General features: G+C 34.9%; 1 protein-coding gene across 1 annotated transcript in view; it reads right to left on the bottom strand.

The window, feature by feature from the left end:
• The window catches only part of ADAMTS3 (ADAM metallopeptidase with thrombospondin type 1 motif 3), a 289,212-nt gene that overhangs the window by 80,619 nt on the left and 195,820 nt on the right, over window positions 1-12,773 (bottom strand). The window lies entirely within an intron of this gene.

The following is a 12,773-nucleotide window of genomic DNA, read 5'->3' as shown; positions in this document are numbered from 1 at the left end:
ACACTCTTTTAATACAAAAATCATACTTTTATGAGATATTAAATCTCCTGGAATATGTCCTTGCAGCACACAGTATCAGATGAAGGGAGAGAAAGCTGAGCAGTATTCAGTAAATCTCAAAAAAAATTCTATTCACCTTTCTCATAAAACGATATGAGTTTCTTTGTTCATTACCAGCTGGCTGAGCCAAGAGGCATTCACTGTAACTAAGTTTACAGAAAGAAACTGTCTTCCAAGGGTAGCACCCCCCCCCAAATCTGCTTATTACTTAACACAAACATGGAGCAAGTTCAAAAAATTAAAACCTTAGCAAACACAGGTATCGCCTTACAGTCCAAAGAACGTGATGTTTGACATAGTCATTGAAAATGTTTTGCAGGCTTCCCTGGTGGCACAGTGGTTAAGAATCCGCCTGTCAATGCAGGGGGCCTGGGTTTGAGCCCTGGTCCAGGAAGATCCCACATGCCATGGAGCAACTAAGCCCGTGCGCCACTACTACTGAACCTGCACTCTAGAGCCCATGAGCCACAACTACTGCCTAGAGCCTGTGCTCTGCAACAAGAGAAGCCACTGCAATGAGAAGCCCGCACACTGCAATGAAGATCCACAACTAGAGAAAGCCACACGCAGCAACAAAGAGCCAATGCAGCCAAGAAATAAGTAATAAATAAATAAATTTATATTAAAAAAAAGAATGAAAAAGAAAATGTTTTGCACTGAGTTTTTCAGAGATTTACAAACTAGGTTTAAAAAAACACATTTGGATGATAGAAAATTGGGGGTGAACTTTAGGAAGTCATGTTACGGAAGTGAAGGCAAGAAATAAATTCTGTAAATCAGGTTCACTGTGGGCCATCCCTTACAATCAACAACAAGGGCCACAACAAGCAGGATGAAACCACTTACTCAAAAAAGGAATCATCTTGTGATAAGTGAAAAAAAAGGGAAACAAGGACGATTCATTGGTGTACTAGGTCTGATTGTATCTAAATTAATCTTTCTAGATTTAAAGATCTTTTTGCAATTTGAGTGCAAGAAATCTAAACATTTATATGTTCAACTCAAAGTGAGGAATGACATATTTGATAGGTTAACACAGATGGAGTGAAACCATTAACCACTGAAGTGTCATCAAGGTCAATAAATGCTGAATTTCTTCAAATATCAGATGGGAAATCCAGACTACAGGTAGCAATTCTATTTCTAAGTGAGTGTGTATGGATTTCATCTCGACTTATTCAGTACTTTTAAAGATCTAATAGATTGGTAATATAAGGAGAATTCTCACAAATGAAAATGTTAGAGTTACTAGAAAAGGCTCATGACCTCCTTTCCTCATGCTTCCCCTTCTCTTCCTTCCCCTTCTCTTTCTTTCAGTTCCTTGCTCCCTTCATTCCCTTGTTGCTTTATTTCTTTCCATCTCTTCCTTAATTCCTTCCATCCATCTATTTCCAAACATTTCTTGAGCACTTTTTCAGCATAGAATTCGATCTGGTTTCTAGGAATAAAGCACAGTTCCTATCACTGAAGTGGTTACAGCTTAATAGGAAAGAAGTATAAACAGATATTTTCATACAAGGTAAGTATGTAACTGAAAAAGAACCAGCTTCCTACCTGGAAGAGTCTGGGAGCATTTCAACAGAGGAGGTGACAGCTGCACTGGATTTTGAAAGACACTCAGAAGTTAGACACGTGGAGAAATAGAGAGGGCCGTTCTGGGCAAGGACATAGTGTGTGCAGAAGACCTGAACAGTACTGATATCCTGGGAGAACAGACTTTAAAGAGGATGGAGCAAAAAGTGAAGATTTGTGCTGACAGATGTGGTCACTAAGGGAGACTGAAGCAAGATCATGAAGAATCTTACATATTTTACAGACAGGCTTGGAGCCAGTTTTCTGGGGGCTTGTATGATCTCTGTATCATGCCTGTTATCCTGGCATAAATACTAGTAATGTTTTCTCTCCACTTTCAAATGTGGTCCAGTTTGAACAAATTAAGTGGTTGCCCTACTTAGAGGTCTCTCAGTATAGAGTGTGATTTCTAGAAGGAGAGCTGAATCTACGTAATTCTCTTGTTATGTGTGCACTTAGGTTCAATGATAACAGTGAGACTGCAAGAACAGGCCTCTCATGTTCTCGTTGCAGTGATGTGCTTTCCTAGTTGTGGATGCAGGTGTGTGAATCCAGTGATTTGTCAGTCGACATCCATTCCAACTTCCTTGTGTCCTGTAATGCTGCAGAAGCTGAAACTGTGAGCCCCAATGTGCTTGCAGCTAGGCTCCCAGGTGAGCATGGGGTTAAGCCAATTAGAAGCACTCAGGTGAGATTTGAACTCAGAAGTGGCAAATGCGGTTGGAGATGCACTGTGGGGACCAAGGTTTTTTATATTAACATCCTAGGTCTGGTTGCCAGCTGCGTTGATGCTGAGAGGAAAGTGCGGTAGCAGTAGTGCCAGTTTGTTATCCTCACAGAGCATCTTCGGTGGCAAGTTCTTGGAGTCAACAGGTCCAGCAGCGGCAGCTTGCCCCTCTTCCCCCTCACAGCAATAGCAGCTGCCCGGGTGGGCCAATCAGCTGCATCGTTCTGGGAACTAGTACTGGAGCCCAAGCCTAAGGGCCACTCCAATCCTTCCAACAATTTAAATGTGCAATTAATTCTTTATACTAAATCCTTTCATGCTTAAAATAGCTGGTGTGGTTTCAATTTCCTGGAACTGAACCCTGACACATATATAGTAAGTTATTTAGCAAAACTGGGCCTCAAATCCACAGCCATGTAATAAGAGGGTTGAGCTATTCAGTGACCTGCAAGATCCCTCCTACCTCTAGAATTTTGCTTCTGTGATTCTATACTTTTGTGGAGTTTGACGAATACCTCTATTTTTCTCTCCCGTATCCCTCAGAAACTGCTTCCAATATGGCGTCTAGCTTACATTTCCATATACAGTAAGTTCCCTACATACGAACCTTCAAGTTGTGAACTTTCAAAGATGTGAACGTGTCCCTGTATGCCAGCTGTTGTACTGTACTACTGTACTTTTCAAGGTACTGTATTGTAAGATTAAAAATGTTTTATTTTTTGTGTTTTTTTTAATGTATTATTTGTGTGAAAAGTATTATAAACCTATTAGGTACAGTACTACATAGCTGATTGTGTTAGTTGGGTACCTAGGCTAACTCTGTTGGACTTATGAACAAATTGGACTTATGAACGCACTCTTGGAATGGAACTCGTTTGTATGTAGGGGACTTACTATAACTGTTTCACTAGTATCACTATTATTACATTTTTAGTATTCGGAAAATGCACCAAAAGCCAGAGGACATGTTCAAGACAGGGATGAGAGAGGATTCATTCATTTAACAAACATCTAGTGAGCACCTATTATGTGACAGGTGTTCTTAAGTAATATTTTATAAACGCCTTGACCTAGTCCAGGCATTTGTTTACACAAAACATTCCTGGAAGTACATTTTCTCTTTGTGTGGTTTGCAATGTAATAATAAAGTTCACTCCCTAACCTGTAGATAGCCCTCCTTACCCCTTTCCACTCCAGGTTACAGTCACTACAGCTGCTTCTTTATAGAAGCTGACCCGAGTCAAATCAGGATTTCTTTTCCTTTGTCTGTAACCACCGTCTCCAGTTCTAGCCCATTTTGCTTTCTCCAGTTGAGTGAATCGTCCCACATTCTCTTCACTGATGCAGTCTTCCAACTCGACATTTCATTCCTCTCTACTCTTAGTTTTCCATATGTCTCTTTAGGTGGTCCTTTGCTGGATCCTGTCCTTGTCTCCAATTGGCTGAGAATCACCCAAGCAAGGCTCTTTTCTTTTTATACATGTTCCCTTGGATAAATCATTCAGTCATAGAATTTTAATACATTTTAAACCCTTGAGCTACATATCCTGAGTTATATGACATTTCTACATTGCTGGTCCAATGGCTTCTCATTATTATTATTCTCAAAACATTAACTTATCTCAACATAGTACATCCTTCAACAATCTTCTTGTACTTCCTTTCCAGGCAATCAAAACCCTGAAGTCAATTTTTACTTTGCCTGCCCCATCAAGTCATCGCCAAATTCTGATAATACTTGCTACACAATATTCTTAGATTTGCCATTTCTATCTGCACTTTTGCATTCAATGTCATATTCCATGTTCTATATATTGGACTATGTCTTCTCTTTTGCTGTTTTCTGTCCACACCCATCCTATGTTCAGTCACTTAAATTATCTACTTTAAATGTTACTCCAAGAGCATTTGGTAGTACAAATTTCCTTTCCTCATTAAATCTAAACCTTTTATAATTGGCCAAACATTTCACTACCTAAAGTACACATCTCTTTTTGTATCCTAGTTTTATTTTTTTCTCCAGAAGAGTTAACCTAATTATTGGTCATTACACAGTCTACTCATTTTTGCCATTTTTCTTATTTCATCAGCCTAGAATGTTGTCTACCTGAATAAAAGAATATCTAAAAAAATACTTAAAGGAATCGATCAAAGCCTTCCCTGTTGGAGGATCATCTCCTCTGACTTAATCAATATATTTAGCAGTCCCAGATAACTTTCCACTAACATTTGTCAAGCCAAAAATTCAAAAAAGAAAAAAAAATTTTCAAGGGTAAATTCATGTGCTATATTTTTCCTCTTGTTTGATAAAAGTCAGAATAAGTTCTTGGTAAAGCAAAGACTGATCACAGGTAATAAAACTCACCATAGCACATAACTTTATATAACAACAAGGCTGAAAACTAGGTATATACTACATAGTGTTTGTTAATAATAACTGTTGTACTCATATAAGAAGCATATGATATATGAGTTAGTGCACCTTTATCCAATTTGCTTTGGAATGCTTCATTATATTGATTCCATCATAAAGTAGACAGAGGGACATAAATAAATGTTCTTGAATGCAGAATATTTTTGTGGGTAAAAAAAAAATCTGATAACGATTGCATCCATTTTTTTAAATGGGGAAATGTGCTAAAAAGTAGTCCAATAAGCCTGAAACACATTAAGAGATCAATAAATGTTCATTAAACAAATAAATGAGTCAACAAATAAGCAGGTAAGGGGATTTAAATGGATCATAATGTATCAATGCACAAAAAGTGGAAGAATGGAAAAGCAAAGCATAACAACTAATTGTTGCTGAAGTTTCTAGTGGTACTAGAAGTGATAATATCAAAGAAAAACTGGAGACAAGTCATACATCTGAGAGTAGGTGTATAATTAAATAAATTACATCTCATCATAAATACATACAAAGGCACACACTATAACACTGTATGGAATTATATTATAGTTCATGTATATGTATACATTTATTTACATATATATACATATAAAATACAGTCAATCCCCAATATTTGTTGATTTTGTATTTGTGAATTTGCTTACTCACTAAAATTTATTGGTAACCTCCAAGTCAATACTCACAGTGCTTTCTCAGTCATCTGCAGACATGCACAGAGTGGCAAAAAAATTCAATAAAGCAAGAAAATAAAATAAAAAAGAATTATGATTTATAAGGGAGAAATAAACATGTCATTATTTCTATATGACATGATTGTTTTTATAGAAATCCAAAAGAATCTACAGAATTTATAAATGAATTAAGCAAGTCACTGAATACAAAGCCAAAATAGAAAAATATTACTTGAATTTTATATATTAACAGCAAACAAAAACAAATGAAATTTATCAGCAGTTAGGGAAAAAATCCCATTTAAAAGAGTATAAAAACTCAAATTCTTAGGAAAAAAATCTAACAAAGATGTGGTAGACCTCTACACTGAAACTATAAACATTAATACTTAAAGACATTGAGCCACAGAGTTGGAGAAAATATTTGCAAAACATATCTAACAAAGTATTCATATCCAGAATATAAAAGTACACCTACAAAACTATAAGAACAAGACAGCATCCAATTTTAAAATGTGTCCTTAAATGTACACTTCACAAGTATAACAATCTAATAGCCTATAGATACATACAAATGTTCTCAACATTGTTAGACATCAGGAAAAACAAATTAAAGTCAGGTAAAACATACCTACTACAGTCACTACAACTGGAAAATAAAACTTGACAATATCAAGCATTGGGTAAGATACGGATCAACTGGAACTCTCATACACTGCAGGTGGGAATATATGTTGGTATACTACCTTGTAAACCACTTAGCATTATCTAAGAGTTGAATATATGCATATCCTATGACAGCAATTCTACTATGCAAACACTAAGCAGAAATGAGCACATATGTACACCCACCACAATACACAAACAAGATTATTCATAGCTATTTATAATAGCTAAAACTGAAAAAACAGATAGGATGAATAAATCATGCTAAATTGTACAAGGGAATAGTATAAAGCAATTAAAAAGAATGAACTGAAAAGGGAATCCTCCTACACTGTTGGGGGAATGTAAATTGGTACAACCACTATGGAAAACAGAATGAAGGTTCCTTAAAAAACTAAAAATAGAGTTGCCATATGATCTAGCAATCTGACTTCTGGGCATATATCTGGAGAAAACTATAATTCAAAAAGATACATGCACGCCAATGTTCATAGCAGCACTATTTACAGTAGCCATGACATGGAAGCAACCTAAACACCCACTGACAGATGAATAAAGAAGATGTGGTACATATATACAATGGAATATTACTCAGCCATAAAAAAGAATGAAATAATGTCATTTGTAGCAACACAGACGGACCTAGAGATTATCATACTAAGTGCAATAAGTCAGAGAAAGACAAATATCATATGATATCATTTATATGTAGAATCTAAAATATGATACAAATGAACTTATTTACAAAACAGAAACAGACTCACAGACATAGGAAACAAATTTATGCTTACCAAAGGGGAAAGGTGGGGAAGGATAAATTAGGAGTTTGGGATTAACAGATAGTTACAAACTACGATATATATGAAACAGATAAACAGCAAGGTCCTCCTGTATAGCACAGGGAACTAAATTCAATATCTTGTAATAAACAATAATGGAAAAGAATATATATATATATATATATAGAGAGAGAGAGAGAGAGAGAGAGAGAGAGAGAACATTTACTTATATATAAAAAATGGAATCACTTTGCTGTATAACTAACACAACATTGTAAAACTATTGTTGCTTTATTATTCTGAAACTAACACAACATTGTAAATCAACTAGATTTCAAAACAAACAAACAAATGAACAAAGGGGTAAGAAGGAACTTTTGCAGGTGATGGGTATGTTCACTATCTTGATTGTAGTGGTGGTTTCATGAGTGTATTCATACGTCTAAATTTATAAAATTGAACACTTTAAATGTAAAATGTGTTCAGCAACTTATCAATTATATCTGAATAAAACTGCTTTATAAATGGAAAAAAAAGAACAAACTGCTACTGCACACAGCAACATGGACTAACCTCACAGATATAATGTTAAGTTAAAGAAACGAGATAAGAAAGAACAAATGCTGTAGGATTCAATTTATATTATATATATTAATTTCATGAAAGGCCAAAACTATACTATGTTGATGGAATTCAGAATGGTGATTACCTTTGGTGGCTTACTGACTAGGAGATGGTACAAGGTAAGCTTTGGGGATGCTGGAATTATTCTATAACTTGATATGCATGATGATTACGTTTGTAAAAATTCACTGAGCTGAAAACTTAAGACTTGTGAACTTCACTGCATATATACTACAGACTGAGAAAAAATTACAAAAAAAGACCAAAAAGATTTAAATATAAATTGAGTCTCTCATATACCAATACCTGTTTGACACATGAGTATGGCAATATGAAACTTTGGAAAACATCATGAAGGATGTAATACAGAAATCTAAATTGATGAAAAATAATTTATGTAAGAGTGGCAAAAGGCCCCCCACAAAGACTGACTTCTCTCCTCCCCAAAAAAGTGACTTGATAACAAAAATACTTTAAATCAAGCCACAAAATTTACTTCCTAGGGGGTAGAATGTCAGGTTAATGTAAGCCCAGCTAGAGTATAGAGGACATTTGCCAGATTTTTGCCAAAGAAGGCCTATGAGATCATTCTTCAAAAGGCCTCGCCTTCATACTCCTGACATGATATAAACTACTTTGATATTTATGTATGCTGGATACTCCTTTAGTATAGTTTATAGGTCTTTAAATAAAACCATCTGTCATTCTAGCTAACCTTAAGAAAACAAAAGAAACACGACTGTTCTATAGCATGCTTGTGTACGTAAGAATCACCTAATTCTTAGGGTCTCTACCCAGACATTTTACTGCACTAAGTCTACAGTGGGCCCTAGAATCTACATTTCAAGAAGTACTCCGGCAGATCCTGAATCAGGTGGTTTGGGTGCACATTTATGGTACACTGCTCTATATACTACAGTACGAAATAATCATTTTCTGTTGATCTGCTTGTATTAAAAATGTAATGTCTTTTCTCTACGTGATCATAATTAGCTTGGATGACAGCACCTAATACAATAAACAATAAACTACATATGTTCTTCTATTTCAAAAACTTATAAATGTTTTATCTGCTATTTAGATTTCATTTTTCTCAGTCCTATCAGTGTAACAATATTAACCTATGAAATAGTCCAAGAAGGAAAGTAACTAAAGCCTTTCCATATTAGTTAAGAATTATTATATGCATAAAGTGTTTCTCGCCATGTAAAGTATTAATTTTTTTTATTAATAAGAGAGGTACCTCAGGCTTGGACTGGAGCCACCTAAGCCTGCTAACGTATACACTCAGGATTAATTGAGTTTAACAATTTTAAAAGCCAATGTGTATTATTAAAATACAGGGGAGAGATTATAAAGTGAATTTACCTAGGCTGAATGAAAGGCAGAGAGGTGTGAGGTCTTCCAAAAGAAACAAACAAAAAAAAGAGAGAAAAGAAAATAGGGAAAAAAATCTAAGAAAGACTGAAGAGACCAGAGAGGAATAAATAACCTGCATTTTAAAACTGGCTACTGACTAGATGAAAATCAGAACATTCAGGTTGTTGTAACTGAAAGAGCAAGACTTCCTAAAAACCCATGCAGAGGACTAGGAAGTAGAAAATATAACATTCAACAAAATTAATTTTTACTACTGGAAAAATAATTTCTTAAATAAGCAACAAAACAAAACAAAGCAAAAAACCAAAACAGTGAAAAAGGTTAATATAGTTGCTTATATTATCAGCCTTGCGAAGTGCCCTTGATTTTTTTGCTTCTGTACCAATATAAAATGGAGATGCTACCCATGAGACTTAACCTAGATCTCGAGGTATTACCATGCAAATAATGAATTAAGATTAGTGAATTGTTTTGAGTTTCTCAAAATATAGTATACAGCTATCCAGACTATTATGTTTTTGATTTGTACTAATTAATTAAATTATGTTAACATTTTACTAACATTTATTATCATGAGCATGAAAAGTTAAGCAAATGCCATAGTGGAAATATATTACAGAGAAAAGGCCATGTTGAAAAAATATATGTAATTGCTAAATCTTTCACTGAAAGAACACAGTTATTTCCCCTCCTTCTTCCAGATATTGGGCACCATTTGAATTTGAAGGTGTTAGAAATACTAAGACTTGTTTGGTTTAATAATAACATTACTGAGGATATACCAGCAATTCTGATGAGATCTACCTACCAAGCACTTAAAATGCTAACTGAATGACTAAACTCTGTTAGTAATTATATCAATCTGAATGCACATTACTACTTTAATATGACAAAACCATTATCAATGAATTATCATCAAGGGTAAAATTAAATAGTCTTATCTTTAAGAAGCTGGCAAAATTAGTAAACTACACGGAATGGTTAAGTATTACATCATTAGGATTATTTTGTATATAATTAATGAACACTTTTTATTACAGAACTGTAGGAAGAATTATTCTAAGGGAGGAGGACAGAAAGACTGAGCAAATCATTATTCCAATTTCCAATGTGGAAAAGGCAATTGTGGCTTGCTGATCTCACAAGGTTACTGACTTTAGATGGGACAGTTCTAATTTTTCCAATCCTTTTTTAATTGGGGTAAGGCCACACAGTTGTGGAATCACTCTGACTGCCCAGGTGGGATTTGCTTTTACTTATCCCTGTATAGTTCATGTGTGTGTTACAATCTTAGGTCAACGCCTTTTACACAATAAATAGATGATTTTTTCCCTTGAATTTCCTACTTTCTGGCAGTGACCAATATTGCAATCATGATGAAGTTTAAATCAAGCAATGCTGCAGTAAGCTGAAAGGAATATAGACCCTTGACTTGAAAGATCATGTTCTCATAAGACTCCACAGGAGCTAACAGTTGTCAAATAGAAATTTCTTTTTTAGAGAATTCTGTTTTCCAAATTTTTGACTGTGTGACATAGCAAAACAGCTTGACAAATACACTTACTTGCTTACATTTCTACATGTAAGGAAAAAGATCTTCTGTGAGAGACTGAGCAACAAATATTATTTGTTGAAATTTACAGTTTTATACAAATGAACATACATTACCAAAGAGAAGAATGAATGCCAGTGTTTTTCTGTATGATGGAAATTCACACACACACACACACACACATACACACAAAACAGATTAAAAGACACTACAAAATATTTTAAGATATTTTCTTCTGTCATTTTTAATATTTAAGACTGTATAATAAAATTTTGCCAATTGAACTATTCTTTTAAAATATACTTTAAATACAAATACTAATAAATATCTCTATTTTGCCTCTTTGGTATGAAACAGCATATACTATATTTACTGCAATAAAAGATTTTTCTTTAAGATCCTCTTTTATTTTTTCTTATTTAACATATATCTCATTAACAACAAAAGTAATACTTACTATATCCTAGGCACCATTATAAGCACTTTAATATCTTAATTTAATTAATCCAAAGACAATGGGAAAACTGTAGAATCAATCACAGAGGAAAAGAAATGTTATTTTCAAGGAAACAACAACATGACTGGCAATTTGACTTCTAAATAGAAATGATGAAAAGCATAAGGCAGTGGAATCATATTTTTAAAGTGCTCAAAGAAAATAGCCCACTAAAATAACCTTCAAAAATAAGGCAAGGGGCTTCCCTGGTGGCGCAGTGGTTGGAAGTCCACCTGCCGATGCAGGGGACGCGGGTTCGTGCCCCGGTCCCGGAGGATCCCACATGCCGTGGAGCTGCTGTGCCCGTGGGCCATGGCCGCTGGGCCTGCGTGTCCGGAGCCTGTTGCTCCGTGGCGGGAGAGGCCACAGCAGTGAGAGGCCCGCATACCGCAAAAAAACAAACAAAAAAATAAGGCAAAATAAATATATTTTCATATAAGCAGAATGAAAACAAACAAATAATCAAAACCTTTGTTAGCGGACCCACAGGAAAAGTTATACTAAAGGTAGTTCTTCAAAAAAAAGTGATATCTCATGAAAACTTGCATAGAAAGGAATGAAGAGCAGCAGGAAAAATAGAAAAATGAAAATGAATCTTTACCATTTGGGGGAATTGAAAAATATTTATAAGATTAAAACACATCACAATAACAATTCAAATGTTGGTAGGGAACAGTAAATGGGATTAATTGGTCTAATATTCTAGTATTTCCCTAGGAAGTGTCAAAAAGTATATTAAACTATAATAAGTAAGGTATGAATAATTTGTATAATTTTGGGGTAAACACTAAAAATATAAAAGAATATTTATGTAAACAGCTAATCAAAGGTGGAAATGGAATAATAAATACTCGAGCCATTCAAAAGAAAGCAAGAAAATGGAGAAAGAGGAAGACAAATTGGGACAAGACAAATAGGAAAAGAGTAAGATGGTAGATATAATCCCAGATATATCATTACTATTGCTGTGGCTGAATTGTGTCCCCCCAAAAGATGTATTTAAGTCCTAAGCCTTGGTACCTATGAGCATAGCCTTACTTGGAAGTATAGATCTTCCGCTACTTACAATGAGGTTATGTCCTGATAAACCCATCCTAAGTTGAAAATATCACTAAGTCAAAAAGGAAACTAACACAATATTGTAAGTCAACTATGCTTCAATTTAAAAAAATGCATTTAATAACACCTAACCTACTGAACATTATAGCTTAGCCTAGCCTACTGTACATTAGCCTACAGTTGGGCAAAATCATCTAACACAGAGCCTATTTTATAATAAAGTGTTAAATATCTTATGTAATTTATTGAATACTGTGCTGAAAGTGAAAAACACGATGGTTGTATGGTTACAGGATGGTTGTAGATGTCATCCGTTGTTTACTCATTGTGATGGTGTGGCTGACTGGGAGCTGCCCAGCTTCACAAGAGAGTAGTGTATGCATATCACTAGGCTGCAAAAAGAGCAAAATTCAAAATTCAAAATACAGTTTCTATTGAATGCATATCACTTTCACACCATTGTAAAATCGAAAATCTTAAGTCAAACCATGGTTAAGTTGGGGACCGTCTGTAACATCATTGCAAATGTAATCAAGTTAAGATGAGGTCATACTGAATTAGGGTGCACCCTAATTCATTGACTGGTGCCCTTATAAGAAGAGGGAAATTTGGACACAGACAGACAGGGAGAACATCATGTAAAGACAGAAGCAGAGATTGGAATGATGTGTCTATATGCAAAAGAATGCTAGGGATTGCCTGAAACATCAGAAGCTAGAAGAGAGGAATAAAACAGATTTTCCCTCAGAACCTCCAGAAAGAACCAATCCTACTGAC

The sequence above is a fragment of the Lagenorhynchus albirostris genome, chromosome 4 (genome assembly GCF_949774975.1).
Source record: "Lagenorhynchus albirostris chromosome 4, mLagAlb1.1, whole genome shotgun sequence".
Classification (NCBI taxonomy): Eukaryota; Metazoa; Chordata; class Mammalia; order Artiodactyla; family Delphinidae; genus Lagenorhynchus; species Lagenorhynchus albirostris.
Note: the sequence above shows the minus strand (reverse complement) of the source record. Positions and strands in the feature narration are given on the sequence as shown.